This window comes from Arachis hypogaea, chromosome 18 (assembly GCF_003086295.3).
Source record: "Arachis hypogaea cultivar Tifrunner chromosome 18, arahy.Tifrunner.gnm2.J5K5, whole genome shotgun sequence".
Taxonomy (NCBI): domain Eukaryota; kingdom Viridiplantae; phylum Streptophyta; class Magnoliopsida; order Fabales; family Fabaceae; genus Arachis; species Arachis hypogaea.
The window spans coordinates 15,602,186-15,623,762 of NC_092053.1; the positions used below are offsets into that span (position 1 = coordinate 15,602,186).

General features: G+C 34.3%; 1 non-coding gene across 1 annotated transcript; it reads right to left on the reverse strand.

Annotated features, from left to right (window-relative positions):
• Positions 1-250: 250 nt before the first annotated feature.
• Positions 251-358, reverse strand: LOC112773580 (small nucleolar RNA R71). The gene has a single exon (XR_003188125.1). It is a non-coding gene; the product is annotated as a small nucleolar RNA R71 (small nucleolar RNA).
• Between the last annotated feature and the right edge of the window lie 21,219 nt (positions 359-21,577).

Here is a 21,577-nt window from a genome sequence, read left to right on the forward strand (position 1 = left end):
GCAGAACTGCAAGTTTCATGGACTTCCATCTGAAGATCCTTTTCAGTTCTTAACTGAATTCTTGCAGATCTGTGATACTGTTAAGACTAATGGAGTAGATCCTGAAGCCTACAGGCTCATGCTTTTCCCCTTTGCTGTAAGAGACAGAGCTAGAGTGTGGTTGGACTCTCAACCCAAAGATAGCCTGAACTCTTGGGATAAGCTGGTCACGGCTTTCTTAGCCAAGTTCTTTCCTCCTCAAAAGCTTAGTAAGCTTAGAGTGGATGTTCAAACCTTCAGACAGAAAGAAGGTGAATCCCTCTATGAAGCTTGGGAGAGATACAAGCAACTGACCAAAAAGTGTCCTTCTGACATGCTTTCAGAATGGACCATCCTGGATATATTCTATGATGGTCTGTCTGAATTAGCTAAGATATCATTGGATACTTCTGCAGGTGGGTCCATTCACCTAAAGAAAATGCCTGTAGAAGCTCAAGAACTCATTGACATGGTTGCTAACAACCAGTTCATGTACACTTCTGAGAGGAATCCTGTGAGTAATGGGACGCCTCAGAAGAAGGGAGTTCTTGAAATTGATACTCTGAATGCCATATTGGCTCAGAATAAAATATTGACTCAGCAAGTCAATATGATTTCTCAGAGTCTGAATGGAATGCAAGCTGCATCCAACAGTACTCAAGAGGCATCTTCTGAAGAAGAGGCCTATGATCCTGAAAAACCCTGAAATAGCAGAGGTAAATTACATGGGTGAACCATATGGAAACACCTATAATCCCTCATGGAGAAATCACCCAAATCTCTCATGGAAGGATCAAAAGCCTCAACAAGGCTTTAATAATGGTGGAAGAAACAGGTTTAACAATAGTAAACCTTTTCCATCATCCACTCAGCAACAAACAGAGAACTCTAAATAAAATACCTCTAATTTAGCAAACTTAGTCTCTGATCTATCTAAGGCCACTGTAAGTTTCATGAATGAAACAAGGTCCTCTATTAGAAATTTGGAGGCACAAGTGGGCCAGCTGAGTAAAAGGATCACTGAAATCCCTCCTAGTACTCTCCCAAGCAATACAGAAGAAAATCCAAAAGGAGAGTGCAAGGCCATTGATATAACCATCATGGCCGAATCCAAAGAGGAAGGGGAGGACGTGAATCCCAAGGAGGAAGACCTCCTGGGACGTCCAGTGATCAATAAGGAGTTTCCCTTTGAGGAACCAAAGGAATCTGAGGCTCATCTAGAGACCATAGAGATTCCATTAAACCTCCTTATGCCATTCATGAGCTCTGATGAGTATTCCTCTTCTGAAGAGAATGAGGATGTTACTAAGGAGCAAGTTACCAAGTACCTTGGTGCAATCATGAAGCTGAATGCCAAATTATTTGGTATTGAGACTTGGGAAGATGAACCTCCCTTGTTCACCAATGAACTAAGTGATCTGGATCAACTGACATTGCCTCAGAAGAAACAGGATCCTGGAAAGTTCCTAATACCTTGTACCATAGGCACCATGATCTTTGAAAAGGCTCTGTGTGACCTTGGTTCATGGATAAACCTCATGCCCCTCTCTGTAATAGAGAAACTGGAAATCTTTGGGGTGCAAGCTGCTAAAATCTCATTAGAGATGGCAGACAATTCAAGAAAACAGGCTTATGGACAAGTAGAGGACGTGTTAGTAAAGGTTGAAGGCCTTTACATCCCTACTGATTTCATAGTCCTAGATACTGGGAAGGATGAGGATGAATCCATCATCTTTGGAAGACCCTTCCTAGCCACAGCAGGAGCTGTGATTGATGTTGACAGAGTCGAACTAGTCCTTCAATTGAATGAGGACCCCCTTGTGTTTAAAACTCAAGGTCATCCTTCTGTAAACATGGAAAAGAGGCACAGTAAGCTTCTCTCAAAACAGAGTCAACCAGAGCCCTGACAAACCCCAATTTGAGGGTCTATCTTGTGCTGATTTCAGGGGTTTTATCAATGATTCAACACACTTTCTATATGAAAATACAAGATTTTGCATTCCTTCCCTAGTTCTGCCTCATGAATGAAAACATGCTTATTTTGCACTAAAATAGATACATTTTCTAATCTTCTCTTGATGCCATTCGATGCCGTGACTTGTGTGTTAAGTGGTTTCAGGATATAGAGTAGGAATGGACCGAAGGAGAGAAGGAAGACGGGTACAAAGGAAGGAAGCATGAGGATTAAGCTTTGGAAATTTCCGCATGGGCGCGTGCGCGCACCTGGCGCGCCCGCGCGGATTGAGCAACGCGAAGCCAAAAGCCAAGAGCCAAGTCACGAGCCGGCTTGAGAAGCGGCTAAGCCAGGATCTTCATGGGCGCGCACGCGTACATCACGCCTCCGCGCACATTACAAGACGTCTCAACGGCGCGTGCGCGCACCTTGCGCGTGCGCGCCGATTTGCGAAAATGATTTTTTAATGAAGTCACGTGACTTAGGCGTGGAGGCAGTTAAGGATCCCACTTTTGGAGAAGCACCTTGGCGGGAAAAGCTTAAGAAGACAAAAGGAGCAAGGGTTAAGGGGACTTTAGTTCATTTTCTTCTAGATCTAGATTTTTTCCCTTTTTTGGAGAGAAGAGAGAGTTAGTTACACTTTTTGGGAGAAGAAGAGGGAGATTCCAAGCTTCACTAGGGTTCATCCTCATCTAATTTCTGAATTTTCAATGACTTTTTGGTGAGATCCACTACAATTCTCACTCCACTTTGTTCATGTCATAGATTTTCTTCTCCAATTTCAAGTAGTAGATACAATTGATCAATTCTCATAGATCTAAAATTCAACTTTGTAATTTTGGATTTCATCTCTATTTTGGATTCTCATTGCTACTCTTTAAGACTTGTTGTTAGATCTTAGTGTTGCAATACTTTCAATTTGACTTTTCTTCTCATTTTACTATGACCTTCCTTCTTGCTCACCACATGTTTGATAAAATGATAACACTAGCTATGGAGTAGAATTCTCACACTTGGCATAGGGTTTGGTCTTTGGAAGAAGTTGAATAGTGTATCAATAGTTGATTTGGAATTAGGGATTGTTAGTTGGCTTGGAGTGCACTAAAGCTAGATTCCCACAAGGTGAAGCTAGGACTTGTGACTCAAGTTGACTACTTTCATTTGACCTTCCTCTATACCTAGGGGATAACTAAATGGAGCAAGGCCTAATTGTTGTCAACATTGAATGGACTATAAGGATAGGATTTCTAATGCCAACCCTAAGCCAAGTCTTTTGATAATTGATTGTTTGTTTTTCATTGCTTTGCTAAAACCTTCAAAGAATTCCAACAAAGCTTACTAAATCAATAAGATGCACACTTTGGCAATTCCAAGGGAGAACAACTCGGGAGACTAGTACTCTCGGATATAGATTGTAGATTTGTTTGATGAAGGATTTTGCGTCGGTTTAGACTATACTACGATTGATCATTTGATAATTTCTATACCGGCAAAAATCTATTTGTCAAGCCCCCACAGTCAAACTCTAAGTTTGGTGTTGGGGAGTCTCAACAATGCTCTGAACATCTGTGAGGCTCCATGAGAGCCCACTGTCAAGCTATTGACATTAAAGAAGCGTTTGTTGGGAGACAACCCAATTTTTATTTATCTAATTTTATTTTTATTGTTATTTCATGTTTTATTAGGTTCATGATCATGTGGAGTCACAAAATAAATATAAAAATTGAAAATGGAATCAAAAACAGCAGAAGAAAAATCACACCCTGGAGGAGGATCTTACTGGCGTTTAAATGCCAGTAAGGAGCATCTGGCTGGCGTTCAACGCCAGAACAGAGCATGGATCTGGCGTTGAACGCCAGAAATAAGCAGCATCCTGGCGTCCAGACGCCAGAAATGCGCAGTGAAGAAGAGCTGGCGCTGAATGCCAGAAACAAGCATCTGGCTGGCGTTCAACGCTAGAAATATGCTGCATCTGGGCGTTGAACGCCCAGAACAAGCATCAATTCGGCGTTTAAATGCCAGAATTGCATGCAAAGGCATTTTACATGCCTAATGGGTGCATGGATGCAAATCCTTGACACCTTAGGATCTGTGGACCCCACAGGATCAACTCAGCATCTGTGGACCCCACAGGATCCCCACCTACCTCCACTCACTCTCTTCCCTCTTCTCAATGTTCATCCTCTCTTCCCAATAAAAACTCTTCTCCAAAACTCTTCACCAATCACCTCAATCTCTCTTTCCTATCACCACTTCACCACTCACATCATCCACTCTTCCCCATAAACCTATCTCATAAACTCCATCTAACTTCAAAATTTAAAATCAATTTCCCACCCAAAACCCACCCTTATGGCCGAACCTTACCCCCCCTCCCTTCCCTATATATAGCCCTCCATTCTTCCTCATTTTCACACCACACAACCTTCTCTTCTCTTCTTGGCTGAATACACATTTCCCTCCTCTCCTCCATATTTTCTTCTTCTTCTTCATCTATTCTTTCTTCTCTTGCTCGAGGGCGAGTAAAATTCTAAGTTTGGTGTGGTAAAAGCATAAGCTTTTTGTTTTTCCATTACCATTGATGGCACCCAAGACCGGAGAATCCTCTAGAAAAGGGAAAGGGAAGACAAAAGCTTCCACCTCCGAGTCATGTGAGATGGAAAGATTCATCTCCAAAGCTCATCAAGACCACTTCTATGATGTTGTGGCCAAGAAGAAGGTGATCCCCGAGGTCCCTTTCAAACTCAAGAGAAATGAGTATCCGGAGATCCGACATGAGATCCATAGAAGAGGTTGGGAAGTTCTAACAAATCCCTTCCAACAAGTCGGAACTCTAATGGTTCAAGAGTTCTATGCTAATGCATGGATCACAAGGAACCATGATCAAAGTAAGAACCCGAAACCAAAGAATTATCTCACCATGGTTCGGGAGAATTACTTAGATTTTAGTCCGGAAAATGTAAGGTTGGCGTTCAACTTGCCAATGATGGAAGAGAACGCACGCCCCTACACAAGGAGAGTCAACTTTGATCAAAGGTTGGATCAAGTCCTCATGGACATATGTGTGGAAGGAGCTCAATGGAAGATTGACTCAAAAGGCAAACCGGTTCAACTGAGAAGACTGGACCTTAAGCCTGTAGCTAGAGGATGGTTGGAGTTCATTCAACGCTCAATCATTCCCACTAGCAACCGGTCTGAAGTTACTATAGACCGGGCCATCATGATCCATAGCATCATGATTGGAGAAGAGGTGGAGGTTCATGAGATTATACCTCAAGAACTCTACAAGGTGGCTGACAAGTCCTCCACTATGGCAAGATTAGCTTTTCCTCACCTCATTTGCCATCTATGCAATTCGGCTGGGATTGACATAGAATGAGATATTCCCATTGAGGAAGAGAAGCCCATCACTAAAAAAAGGATAGAGCAAACAAGAGAGCCCATTCATGGAGCTCAAGAGACGCATGAAGTTCATCACCATGAGATCCCGGAGATGCCTCAAATGCATTTTCCTCCACAAAACTATTGGGAGCAAATCAACACCTCCCTAGGAGAATTAAGTTCCAACATGGGACAATTAAGGGTGGAACATCAAGAGCATTCCATCATCCTTCATGAAATTAGAGAAGATCAAAAAGCAATGAGGGTGGAGCAACAAAGACAAGGAAGAGACATAGAAGAGCTCAAGGACATCATTGGTTCCTCAAGAAGGAAACGCCACCATCACTAAGGTGGACTCATTCCTTGTTCTTATATTCTCTGTTTTTCGTTTTCTTTATGTTAAGTGCTTATCCATGTTTGTGTCTTATTACATGATCATTAGTATTTAGTAACTATGTCTTAAAGTTATGAATGTCCTATGAATCCATCACCTCTCTTAAATGAAAACTGTTTTAATTCAAAAGAACAAGAAGTACATGAGTTTTGAATTTATCCTTGAACTTAGTTTAATTATATTGATGTGGTGACAATGCTTCTTGTTTTCTGAATGTATGCCTGAACAGTGTATATGTCTTTTGAAGTTGTTGTTCATGAATGTTAAATATGTTGGCTCTTGAAAGAATGATGAATAGGAGACATGTTATTTGATAATCTGAAAAATCATAAAAATGATTCTTGAAGCAAGAAAAAGCAGTGAATACAAAGCTTGCAGAAAAAAAAAAGAACAAGCAAGCAGAAAAAGCCAAAAGCTCTTAAAACCAAGAGGCAAGAGCAAAAAGCCAATAACCCTTAGAACCAAAAGGCAAGGGTAATAAAAAGGATCCCAAGGCTTTGAGCATCAGTGGATAGGAGGGCCTAAAGGAATAAAATCCTGACCTAAGCGGCTAAACCAAGCTGTCCCTAACCATGTGCTTGTGGCGTGAAGGTGTCAAGTGAAAACTTGAGACTGAGCGGTTAAATTCAAGGTCCAAAGCAAAAAAAGAGTGTGCTTAAGAACCCTGGACACCTCTAATTGGGGACTTTAGCAAAGCTGAGTCACAATCTGAAAAGGTTCACCCAATTATATGTCTGTGGCATTTATGTATCCGGTGGTAATACTGGAAAACAAAGTGCTTAGGGCCACGGCCAAGACTCATAAAGTAGCTGTGTTCAAGAATCAACATACTGAACTAGGAGGATCAATAACACTATCTGAACTCTGAGTTCCTAATAGATGCCAATCATTCTGAACCTCAATGGATAAAGTGAGATGCCAAAACTATTCAAGAGGCAAAAAGCTACAAGTCCCGCTCATCTGATTGGAGCTATGTTTCATTGAAAGTTTGGAATTTATAGTATATTCTCTTATTTTTATCCTATTTGATTTTCAGTTGCTTGGGGACAAGCAACAATTTAAGTTTGGTGTTGTGATGAGCGGATAATTTATACGCTTTTTGGCATTGTTTTTAGTATGTTTTTAGTAGGATCTAGTTACTTTTAGGGATGTTTTCATTAGTTTTTATGTTAAATTCACATTTTTGAACTTTACTATGAGTTTGTGTATTTTTCTGTGATTTCAGGTATTTTCTGGCTGAAATTGAGGGACTTGAGCAAAAATCAGATTCAGAGGTTGAAGAAGGACTGCTGATGCTGTTGGATTCTGACCTCCCTGCACTCAAAGTAGATTTTCTGGAGCTACAGAACTCAAAATGGCGCGCTTCCAATTGCATTGGAAAGTAGACATCCAGGTCTTTCCAGCAATATATAATAGTCCATACTTTGGCTGAGTTTAGATGACGTAAAAGGGCGTTGAACGCCAGTTCTACGCTGCAGTCTGGAGTTAAACGCCAGAAACACGTTACGAACCAGAGTAGAACGCCAGAAACACGTTACAACCTGGCGTTCAACTCCAGAAAGAGCCTCTGCACGTGTAACATTCAAGCTCAGCCCAAGCACACACCAAGTAGGCCCCGGAAGTGGATTTATGCATCAATTACTTACTTCTGTAAACCCTAGTAACTAGTTTAGTATAAATAAGACTTTTTACTATTGTATTAGACATCTGGGGACGTCTAGTTCTTAGATCATGGGGGCTGGCCATTCGGCCATGCCTGAACCTTTCACTTATGTATTTTTAACGGTAGAGTTTCTACACTCCATAGATTAAGGTGTGGAGCTCTACTGTTCCTCATGAATTAATGCAAAGTACTACTGTTTTTCTATTCAATTCAACTTATTCCGCTTCTAAGATATTCATTCGCACTTCAACATGAATGTGATGAACGTGACAATCATCATCATTCCCCCACGAACGCGTGCCTGACAACCACTTCCGTTCCACCTTAGATTGGATGATTATCTCTTGGATCTCTTAATCAGAATCTTCGTGGTATAAGCTAGATTGATGGCGGCATTCATGAGAATCCGGAAAGTCTAAACCTTGTCTGTGGTATTCCGAGTAGGATTCTGGGATTGAATGACTGTGACGAACTTCAAACTCGCGAGTGCTGGGCGTAGTGACAGACGCAAAAGGAGGGTGAATCCTATTCCAGTATGATCGAGAACCTCAGATGATTAGCCGTGCTGTGACAGAGCATTTGGACCATTTTCACAAGAGGATGGGATGCAGCCATTGACCACGGTGATGCCTCCAGATGATTAGCCATGCAGTGACAGCGCATCGGACCATTTTCACAGAGAGGATGAAAAGTAGCCATTGACAATGGTGATGTCCTTACATAAAGCCAGCCATGGAAAGGAGTAAGATTGATTGGATGAAGACAGCAGGAAAGCAGAAGTTCAGAGGAACGAACGCATCTCCATACACTTATCTGAAATTCTCACCAATGATATACATAAGTATTTCTATCTTTATTTTCTGTCTATTTATTATTTATTTTCGAAACTTCCATAACCATTTGATATCCGCCTGACTGAGATCTACAAGATGACCATAGCTTGCTTCATACCAACAATCTCCGTGGGATCGACCCTTACTCACGTAAGGTTTTATTACTTGGACGACCCAGTGCACTTGCTGGTTAGTTGTATCGAAGTTGTGAATGAAAAACGATTTATTAAGACGTGCGTACAGAGTTTTTGGCGCCGTTGCCTGAGATCACAATTTCGTGCACCACCAACCTTGATTAGTAAATTTAGTATGACTAAGTTACTACTCGCTTAGTGTTGAACCTATAGAGTCACACACTAACGAGTGTTTCTTTGCTAAAGAATTATTTAATTATTATTTTGATTTGATCAAATAAATAATTATATTAATTCAAATGAAATATTATTATATTTTTTTTTGCTAGTACTAAGATTATAATAATATGATAATTTAGAATATTAAATGTGAATTGAGAATAATTAATTATTCTATTTCTAAATTTGATTCTAAAGTTGGATGAGATTTTAACTGATTCTGTTTCAAATTGAGCTATGATATGATTCATAAGTTTGAAAGATTCAAATTTAAAATAACAAGATATGATTTAAATTTTAATTGAGATTCAAATTTTAAATTAGTAACAAATCTCAGTAGAGGAATAACATGAATAACACACAAGTGTTTATTTTTTTACCTCTAGACACATAAACGTATGTGAATCTAATTTTTGGAGAAGAATTTTATAGTGTGAAAGAGTTACAAGAGATTTCTCAATTTAGATCAGATGTCCATTGGTCAAGGAGTTGACAACAAATATTAATCTCGGTGTGGATACGCATAGCGCCTTCGTACCATCGAAAAGAGAAAATAATTTTTAGCGTATCCAGGTATTTAGATCTGATTTATATATTATTTGAATAAATTTTAAACACAAAATTAGATCTTTAAGATTACTTTTTTTCTTCCACTGCGTGTTATAAATACATGGTAATCCTTCATGTTGTAAAGCCAAGATGCACCTTCTTCCCTTTGCTTCTGATTCATTTAACTTCCATTCACCATTAGAAATGATTTACTCAGATATATGGGGTCTTGCCCCTATTACCTCTTACTATGGTTTGAAATATTATATCTCATTTATTGATGCATTCACCGATATACTTGTGTTTATCTACTTTATTCAAAATTTCAAGCTTTTCAAGCATTTTTGCAATTTAAATTAAGTATGAAAACTCATACTGGTTTAAAGATTAAAGGTTTTCAATCTGATCTTGGCAGAGAATACTTGTCTATTGCATTTAGAGATTATCTAGTTGCACAAGACATCACTCACAGATTCTCTTATGCATATACTCATCAGCAAAATGAAAGAGTCGAACGCAAGTATTGTCATATAACTGAACAAGATCTTGTAATGCTTGCCTTTGCATCCCTTCCATTGAAACATTGGAATGATGCATTTTTTTTCCGTTGCATATATTATATTACGATCAATTAGGATTAATTAGAATTGTTTAGTATATCTGAATATTTATTATAAGATATTACGTCTTTATTATTTCGATTCTCTTAGCTCCTATAAATACCTTTTTATATTGTATCATTTTTGACAACTTGAATACACTCAATAATACACAAATCCTTTCTCTAGTTTAGTATCTTGTTTTTAACATGGTATCAGAGCCACGGTATCCTCCTTGAAGAGGATAGGTTGTTTTTCTTTTGGTGAGATCACTGAATTTTTCATACTTTTAATTTGTGTCATTTTTTTCCTTCTCTTTTGTCCATGCATTGCTGCTTTCTCATCTCACCAATTAGCTCATCAATTCACTACTTATTTATTCTCATGGAGAAACCATATATTTTTTGTCACCTTTCGATAGTTTGCAATCTCTTTACACTCTGTCACTTTTTCAGTAGTTTTTCGGCAGTTTGCTATCTTTTCAGCAGTTGGCCATGCTTCTGGCAGTTCCGTCTGTGTTTTCTTCTGCCAGTTCCGTCTACGTTTATTTGTGGCAGTTCCATCTGCGTTTCTTTGTGGCAGTTCCATTTGTGTTTTCCTTGTGGCAGTTTCGTCTGTGTTTTCTTGTGGCAGTTTCATATGCGTTTCCTTGTGGCAGTTCCATCTGCGCTTCTTTTAGACAGTGGCAGTTCCATTTGTGCTTCCTTCAGATAGCGACAATTCCTTTGCACTTCCTTCCGGCAATTCCGTCTGCACTTCATTCAGACAACGACAGTTTCGTCTGCGATTCCTTCAGACAACCGTAGTTTCGTCTGCGCTTCCTTCAAACAGTAGTAGTTCCATCTGCGCTTTCTTCCGGCAGTTCCGTTTGTGCTTTCTTCGGACAAGCGGCATTTCCGTCTGTGCTTCTTTCAGACAAGCGGCAGTTCCATCTGCGCTTCCTTCAGACAGCGGCGGTTCCATCTGCGCTTCTTTTCGGCAATTCCGTCTGCACTCGTTCTATTAGTTTATGCATTTTTTATTTCGTTGTTTTCAATAAGTTTCAAACTCAAGTTGTCACTTGAGTTTTATGGGGGATGTTACGATCAATTAGGATCAATTAGCATTATTTAGCATATCTGAATATTTATTATAAGATATTACGTTTTTATTATTTCGATTCTCTTAGCACCTATAAATACTCTTTTATATTGTATCATTCTAGACAACTTGAATACACTCAATAATACACAAATCCTTTCTCCAATTTAGTATTTGTTTTTAACATATTATAAACAGACTTTCTTCATCTAATACTAACTCTAGTTCTCCTTTTAAAATGCTACATTTCCATAAACCTGATTATTCTTTTCTTAAAATTTTTAGTTGTGCTTGTTTTCCTTGCTTAAAACCTTATTCCTCTTCTAAATTTGACTATAAATATGATCTCTAAATTTTCTTAGGATATGCTCCTCATCTTAAAGGGTATAAGTGTCTCACAAAATCAGGGAAGATTATCATCACTCGACATGTCTAATTTGATGAAAACAGGTTCCCTTATAATGACCTTTTTTTCTATACATCTACTATTTCCTCATATCATTTTTCACATACTACATTAGTTTATCCTATATTGTTCCCTACTGTACCCTCCACCACCTTTTCATCAACTACAATTTTTTCTAGTACTACACATCCTCCCACTACTACCACATCTAATTTGAATTCTTTATCTCATCCAACTACTAACCAACTTATCAGCTCTGTTCCAAAATCTTCAACTCTAATTTCCCCTCCATCATCTCCCTCCCTTACTATTCTTCCCTATAATTCCTTACATGCTAATAGTATTCCTGAATTTGGTATAGAAATCCAATTTGATAGAGCTCCTAGAACTATTATTAATTATAATTCTCATCCAATGCAAACTAGATCAAAATTGGGTATTAGTAAACCAAGAATTCTATCTGCTGTCACTACTAATTATATTGATCTCACTAATACTATACCATCTAATATCAACCAAGCTTTAAATTCACCACATTAGTATCAAGCCATGATGGAAGAGTTAAATGCATTAAATAAAATTCAAACTTAGTCTGTTGTTTCTACTCCAAACAATGCTAAAGTGATTGGATGTCGCTGAATTTTCGCTATCGAGCGCCAACCAAATGGTGATATAATGAAGTACAAGGCAAGATTAGTTGCCAAAGAAAATCATCAATTATAGGGCATTATGATTAAATGTTTGCTCCAGTTGTTAAACCTACTACTATAAGAGTTGTTTAACTACATTCGCCAATTTGATTTTAACAATGCTTTCTTAAATAGAGATTTAGATGAAGTTGTTTACATACTGCAACCACTAGGATTCTAACAGGGTACTGCTGTCCAGGTTTGTAGATTACACAAGGCTTTGTATGGTTTAAAGCAAGCTCCCAGGGCCTGGTTCCTTAAACTTGCTGCCACTATCAAATTTTGGATTCCACAAGACGAGGTTAGACCATTCATTGTTCATTAAGCATTCGGGTGATCTTAAATTATATGTTTTGTTGTATGTGGATGACATTCTCATAACTAGGAATGATCCTCAGTCATTCTACTATTCAACAACTAAATTATGTGTTTTCTTTAAAGGACCTTGGTGAATTTAGTTATTTCTTAGGAATAAAGGCAACAAAATTAAAATCTGGTGCATATCATTTATCTCAAACTAAGTATTTTACTGATTTATTGCAAAAAGTTGGCATGAAAGACTCCAAAAAGGAGTTCCCACTTCTATGGTGTCTAGTGTAAACTTAACAAAGGTAGGAGATGATGAGTTTGAAAACCCATCTCTCTATAGATCTGTCATTGGATCCCTCCAATATGCAACCATCACAAGACCAGATATAGTATTTAGTGTGAATAAACTCAATCAATATATGCAGAGACCTCTTCAGTCTCATTGGAAATGTGCCAAGCGTCTTCTGAGATACATTGCAGGTATTGTTACACATGGTCTGGTCTTTCATCCTAGCTCTAATTTGAGACTGTTTGCCTTTTCAGACTCTGAATGGGGCTCTAACTTGGATGATAGGCAATCCACTGCTGGGTTCTGCATTTACATGGGCTCCAATTTAGTTTTCTGGTCCAGTCGTAAACAAAGTTCAGTGAGCAGGTCTAACACTAAAGCTGAATACCGTTCATTAGCTACTGTAGATTCAGAAATTATCTAGATTCAGAACCTTCTTAAGGAATTGCACATTCACTTGACAAGCACGCCAACCTTGTATTGTGATAATGCAAGTGCAATTTTATTGGCGGCTAATCCTATTCTTCATAGCTGTACCAAACACTTTGAACTCGACTTGCATTTTGTTAGAGAGCGTGTTAACCAAAATCAACTCCATGTCATTCATATTAGCTCTCATGAGCAGGTGGCAAACACATTTACTAAACCTCTCTCACTGGACCTCTTCAATTGATGTCATGTCAAACTTAAGATTGATCCAAGAGCTACCTTAACTTTGAGGGAACTGTTAGAGTATACAACAAAAATCAAGAAAATCAAGAAGTTTCAATAAAAGAATAATTTCTATTATAACTAACTAGAGTTACTTGTTGCAACAAGTTAGTTCAACTCTGGTTTTATCTTTCTGTTATAACTAAATTTTACACTCATGTATATAAATAGACTGATGTACTTATTATGCAGAAGTGATGTATTTAATCAATAATAGAATTCAGATTACTCTCACTCTTTCTTATTCGTTCATAAACTCTCAAAATTAATGCACGGTTATTATTTCTAATACGTAGCTCACTTGATTAATAATGTCTAGCATTCTAGCTATAACAATCATTAAAATTATTAAATTATACCATTTATTTAGTATTCAAAGAGCATTTGATCAGTAGAATAGATAATAAAAATATTTCAAAAATAATAAAAATTAATTTAAGTCCGTCTAAATTTTGTTATTATATATATAAAATTATACATATTAAATTAAATAAATAAATTTATAGTATTTATTTTATAGTATTCTCTCCAAGATTACTGATAGTTAACACGGCAGATAATTTGATAATTATTGAGAGACAAAAGAAAATTTAATATGGCTCAAAATAAGTTGATAAGAAGAGATTTTCAAACGTAAATAAGGGTATGTTTGTTTATAGATATAATATATTGAAACACAAACATAAAAATATAAAATCGTGTTTTGACAAGATGTGGATCGAGACATTGTGTTCTAAGAAATTGAATTAGTGTATTTTATATTTTTCCTGTCAAGAAGGACACAGAAACACTAAAGAGACACAACTTATTTTTGTTATTGTCACTATTAATTTTTTATAATTATATTTTTTATCATTCTATTTTTCTTTCTTAATTTTATGTGAAGAAAAAATTGAAGGTAAATTAGATTTTTGTTATTTATTATATCTTATATTTACAATTTATTATCAAATAAAATATAAAAATATTAATTTTTATGTCTTTGTCATTTTATGTCTTGTTTTCAGAGTCCTATATGTTCTTGTTCTCAAAACCATATGCAGCCTAATGGAATAAGTTGTGACATAATTAATGAAAAAAATATAATAGTATGTTTGATCTATGTATACCATATGCTTTTCTTTTTTCTTTTTCAAAGGTGAGTTAATTGCATTACTTAAAAAAAATGATACAAAGTCCAATGTGGGACCAAAGAAATAGTAGAGAAATTCTCCCAAATGAAGCTATAAGTGGCTACAAAAATAGGAAATAAACTAAAGAAGAGGAAAATACATTAAAAAACTAAGGAACTTGTCTTCGATTCATCTCCTGGCATATCTTCTTTATTGAGTCCGAGATCTGTTGGGCAAGAGTTTTTTCACCTTCAAACACTTCTTTGTTGCGTGCTTTCCATGATCTCCAACGAAGAGCAGCAAAGAGGGTGAGGACATCATCTCCTTTCTCTCCTAATTCCAGCGTTTAATATGGTACCCGATTCTACCACTCCACGAAGGAAGAATCGTTTTGCAATGGCGGCACCAACTTCAAATTCACAGCTCCCTATACCTCCTGATCAGGGTCGCACCATCTAGGCAATGGGTGATGGTTTCTAAAGCTAATTTATATTTGGGGAACATTGATGGGGTTGACTGAAAATGCTGGTGAATAAAGCTCAGTATAGGTAATCTTTCACGCACAGATCTTCACACAACATTTGTTGTCTTTGTTGGCATCTGCAAACCCCAAATTTTTTCTCTAGATTCTTGGGTTTTGCATGATTGCAGGGAGTTCATCAATTAACTCATGCACAAAACTATATGCTATTGCTACCACATATCCAGATACAACATCATATTGCTTTTTCAAGTCCAAAGCCTAGGCCAAAGAGTCCTTGCCATCTTCATTCAGTTTTATGGAGAGGATGCGAGTACTTATTTAAGGGAGAAAGATCATCTCTATAAACTCTCTGTTCCATCTTCTATCTGTGATCAGTAGGTTGTTTACTTTATTAATTGTTGGAAACATGTTGCTAGATTGATTGCTGAGAATGATATGATATGGGTATGTGGGGGCGGGGAGCAACTAGAATTTTTATCAAACATTAACATCATCTCCTGACCCTATACTCCACCTCAAATCTTTTTTCCACCACTTTCCTATCCTCTAAAAGGCTTTGCCAGTCCTAGGAAGGTTTAATCCCCTTTTCTGCAGTCAATGGAGACTTATATCTAAAGTAATGACCTTTTAGAATTTTGCTAAGCAGAGCATCAAGATTAATAGCCAATGTCCGAAAATTATTTTTTAAGTAGAGCCAGATTTTGTGCACGCAAGTCCTTAAAACTCAGTTCTCCCTTTCTCTTAAGTCTTGTCATTCTGTCCCAACTAATCCATGTGACATTATTCTCTCTGTGGCTCTTTGACCCACTATAATTGTGTTAAAATTCTATGAATCTAATCCAATAGTGAATCATATAGCTTAAAATAGGATAGAGTATACATAGGAATTGCTTCTTTTGTACCTGGTCTTTGATAGCTCCAAAAACGGCTTCTTTATATCTTTGTACAATTGATGGGAGACCTAGGTATTTATCTTAGGCCCTATATGTCCAATATTCAAAATGTTTGCTAGTTGTTGTCTAATTTGGAGAGGAGTGTTATGACTGAAGAAGACTGTTGACTTACTTAGGTTGATTTTCTATCCACTAACCATCTCGTAGTCATAGAATCAAGATATTAGCACATGATTCTTTTGATGCTTTTAGAGAACATTGTTTGCAAAGAGAATGTGGCTGACTACTGGACATCTTTTGTGAATTTGAATCCCTTGAACAATTCTGTTTTGCTCTATTCTGTGTAGCAAAAAAGAAAGTCCTTCTACACTTAAAAAGAAAAGATATTGTCATAGGGGGTCTCCTTGATGGATACCCCTAGTTGGCCTAAAAATATAAAAGATTGATCCTCCACAAGTACAAAGTAAGAAACAGTAGAAACCAGTGTTTTGATCCATACTATCCATCTAACATCAAAACCCATCATTTCCTTTATAAACTACCGAAAACACCACTCCACTCTATCATAGGTCTTGCTCATATCCAGTTCTAGAGCAATTTCATTCTCCAAATCCAAACTTTTTTTACTTAAGACAAAGCATAAATCTCAAACCTTTGTCTCCCAAATGTTGCAGCCCTAAGTTTAACTTTCCTTCTAACTTCACTCCTCAAAACAGAATCATCTCCTATTTCTATCTATAACCGTTAAATAAAGGAGAAAAAGCAAAACTCAGTTTTGTATTCTAATAATCCTAATTCATCCTATCAAATAAATATTTCAAAATAACAATGATAATTGAATTTCAATAATGTATATTGAACCCAAAAAAATTGGGAAAAAGCACCAGGTTGCGATAGAACATAAATTGGGAGCACAAGAATCAGAATTGAGAAGGAGATCAAGGAACTCATACCTGATGACTAGAGCGCGATTCAGATTTATATGAAAATCAGCACTAGCTTGTCCGAGAAAAGGATTCAGATCATGATTAACATTGAGATAAAAACTTGGAAAAGATGGAGATGTGAGAAGAAGAAGAAGAAGAGCGGTGTGTGGTTCTCAGAGGGAATGAAGAACCGAGATAGAGTGACGAGTGGAGATATTTTTGGTTTAGCCGTTTAAGTTTGTTGTTATTTTTAAAATTTTAGCTTTTTTTAGTGACCATAGTTTAAATTGCCATTATAATTTATGATATTAATGGTAAATATACAATTTCCACTAAAAGATGGTTTTAAAAAAAGAAATTATAACAATAATATTATGGCTGCTAAAATTTTGTCGCTAAAAATTTTTTTTCTTGTAGTGCCTACAACATTATCCTTTTTCAAGAAACAGACGAGGAAGCCAATGAAAATTCTACTAAACTTTTGATGTGCTTTTCTTTGATGTATTATTTTAGTTATTGATTTTTTCTTCACCATTATTATTTCATTTTTGTCAAGACGAATAGGAGTGTTTGATTTGATGGGTTTGTATATACATATATGTTTGTAGAAGTTATTCTTATGAATGTAAAATGTGATGAGATGTATTTGTGTGTGTGTCTATATATATATATATATATATATATATACACACACACACGTACGTACGTATAAAAGAAAAAATATTTTTGATTTTTCAAAGAAAACAGCAATACAGTTTCGAATTAAAGGCTCATATTTTATTATTATATATGTATGGAAGTCGTCGTAATATCCGCTCTATCAGAGTAGCGCAGCTGAAAACGTGATATTCTAATAGTAAGGATGTTACAGTAAGCACTCAAGTTTAAATTTTCAAAAATTTATTTTTTTTGTTAAAGCAAATTATACAATAAAAAAATTCATAAAGACATTATTGGTGTTCAAATAATAAAAATAAAATTATATTAATTATATTTATACAATAATCCAAAAATTATAAAGTTAAATATTCATCACACACACATATACTTATATTAAAGCTAAGTAGAAAATAATCTATTCATAAATAAAAAAAGTACAAAAAATTATTCTTAAAAGTTGAATATGCAGATAAAAAAATAAATTATAACTTGCAAAATTTATCTCTAAAATTATTACATAAATAGTAAAACTGTAAAAGTCATGTATTTATATAAATTAAATTATATTAAATTATAAGATATTTAGATATTTAATCAACCTAATTAATTAGTTGTAACCGATTTGATTTAATAATTTAAAAAAAATAAATAACATTTTTTAGAAATATGTCAATCCAAATAATCTAGATTGAACATAAGAAAAATATAACTAAATTATATAATACAACATAATATTCTTAAAAGTTTTTTTTATAATAGATCTAATGCTAAGATATTTATAATCATCTGTGGTATAATCTAATTTCACAATTATTTAACCGTTGTTTTTATGAAAAATCGCATTATTTATTTTGAAAAAAAAGATTTACTCACTATTATAATTTAAATAGAATATAAAATAGATATTAAACCAATTTCTTTTAATAATTACTCAGTCACATATATCAATAAGGGACATGAGATTTAAGAGCATACAAAGTAAATATAACACCTACAACTTTTACACTAACACGATAAGATGATCATCATAAATCTTTTTAGCATAGATTAAACAGCACAATATATAATAATAAAGACACAATCAAACCCAAAAAAGTTATAGAACACATATCATGCTCTACGACTGTTAGCATTTAAGAAGTTTTAACCATTTATTCTTTATTGCCTATCTTTTTATCTACTATGCACTTCATCTACAAATATGTCAAGGACCAAACCTATGCTTAAGCCTTTCAAAATTTCATATATTATTGCCAAACACAATATTATTATGTGTCATCCATACACACCAAAGAACTGAAAATAACAAAATTATCCATCTTTTCTTTATAGAAACTACTGAATGGAAGAACTGTTGGTAAAAAGATGAGGTTCTCTTATAATATATATGCTTTTTATGATGATAAAATAAAAACGAAATGCATGGAATAATATTGTATATATTTAAGTTAATTTAATTTTTTTTAATAACCAAATTTGTCAGTAAATAACTGATAAACAATGACAGTTAATACGGATTGGATATGTTTAGTATAATATACGTTTTATTATTTTGTATGAAACAATATTAGTTTTAATTTATATATTTATTATTATGCATTAAAAATAAAAAGTATTTGTATTATTAGCATTTTTCAAACCTTCCTTAACTTCGACCATGATTAGGCTTAAAAGTTCACCCACCTTGTTGAAAATAAATATAATCTAATCAATTTTCATCTGATAGTGCTATACATTGCATAATCATAGGAGAATTAACTTTAGCGAGTTAACAATATGGTGTTTAGTTTATCATAGGAGTGTTTTTATACATAGAATTATCAATCAAATTATGTATGACTTCTGATAAAAATAATATATTCAAGGGATATTGGTTGTTAGGTAAAAGATAACAGATTGACAAAGAAAATTATTTATAATGTGTATATTTATTTTAAGAAATATTCTTCTATGTAATACTATAAAAAATACTATGGCTACACTGAATTATTACAGGTTCAACTTCTATCGACAGCGGTAGAGTGCCTAGATTGAGACATTTTCGCGTTATAGTATTCGTCAAACAAACAATTAATGAAACATTCATCCATACTTTCTCATTTTGAGTACATTTATACATAAAGAAAAAAAAAAGAAAAGTTGAAATAGCAAAAGCGATAAAAATGATGATTCTTATAATTTTGTGTGACTATCTATGTATAGAAAACTAGAAGACTATGATTATCTAACAAAATTAATTTATATTTATTGCATTCAATTTGAATAAGTAAAAAATAATCTTATTTTAGTTTCGTCCTTAATTCACATTATTTGAATTTAGCTCAATATATATGATTTGGTTTGGTTTAATTAATTAATTAATACAAATAATTAGTATAATTAATTTGGTTTAATAAATTAAAAAATACTAATAGAACATTAAAAGAAATAAATTAGAAAATAATATCAAATCAAATTGATATAAATTATAATAAATTATGTGATATTTAAATATCTAATCAAATCAATTAGTTGATATAGTTAATTTATTGTAATAAATTATATTTAATGAGTTAAAAGAAATAAATCGCTAAACACTCTCAAAAGTATATCGCGTCAACTCCATCATTAACTGCAAAAACCTGATTTTTATATAATAGAATATATAATAAATAGAGTAGATGAGAATATGATATGTGACATATTTTAATTATAAAATTAGTAATATATAATAGATTTTTTTATGAATCCTTATTACTTGTTCGTTGTTAATTTTTACGTTATTATTTAATAATTTTCGCCTATCAAACTATCAACTACCTATATTATGGTTTAGTTAATAAGAATAATGACATTAATATTTTTTCATAAGTCTTGTTATTATTTATAATTAGAAAAAAGTCATAAATAAATTTATTTTTTTAATGAATGTTAATTTTGTTGTGAAATTCTATATTACTTTTAAAATTTTAGCGTAATTGAGTTTAATTTCTACATTTTGAAATGAATTTATTCGAAAAAATTAAAATATAAATCATATTATTATTAGAAAATTAATTAGTGGTGCTTACTTGAACAATTAAATTTAACTTCTAATGATATTAAAGTCAACTTATTTTATTATCTTGTGCCTTCAAAGAATTCATAAGACTGGCATAAAAATCTACTAACCATTGAAAAAGAAAATTCATTACAATGGGTATTTTATTTTCACAAATATTCTTCTATTTAATACTATAAAAAAAATATACCAGCCACCTTGAATTACTACATATTCAACTTCAATTTGATAATTTTACACAACTAGAAAATTGCTTAATACAAACAGATTTACAGGCAGATTTGGTCTTTATTACCGACGGATTTTTTGTTACCGACGGATTTTGTCCTTCTGTAAAAGTCTCATCGAAAATTATTTACTGACAAATTTTTTCCGTCGGTAATTTATCGACAAATTTTTACCAGTTACCAACAGATTTTTCCTCAGTAAATTCTCCAATCTATTTTCCTGAAACGTCAAACTTTTCGACAAATTTTTTATTGGTAATTAGAGACAGATTTTTCGACGAATTTTCTGTCAGTAATTAGAGACGAATTTTCCGTTGGTAATTGGAACCTTAGAAAATCATTCCAAACTTTAAATACAAACAGAAAATCTGTCTGTAAATCCGTCAGTAAGGTAAAATAGAATTTTTTTTTAGATTTTTTCATTGCAAAATAAACCTGTTTTCATACAAAATAAATATAAATTTAATAAATACAAATTTTTATCTAATTTGTATTCGAATATTTATAATATTTCAAAAAATAAACAAATTCATCGTATTATCAAGCTAAAAGAAAACTACTATAAACAAGCAAGTCAATATAATTCAAAACATAAACAAAGTGTATTGATACATCAACTATAATTCTCAGTATATTATTCAACCATACTAAACCTATCAGCTATAGTCTTCAGTGTCATCTTCATCCTCATCATCATCATAGTCCTCATCCGAAGAGATTGAGGGTGGCGGCGGTGGCGGTGGTAGTGGAACAGTACTGGAACTACTTGACGCTCTAACCTTCTCGTAATAGCTAACATAAGCCTCATTCCATCTCTTCTGTTTTAGCTTTTCTTTCTCGGCCTTTCCAATTGTCCATTCTAATTTTTCCAACTTTTTTGAGTCTTTTCTAAAGGAGTCACTACAAGATTAATATTGATTTGAGAGAGTATTTTAGTGGAGGTTTTAAAAACCTCCACAATATATTTTATTTATGGCATTTTAAAAAACTTCCACTCATAATTAATT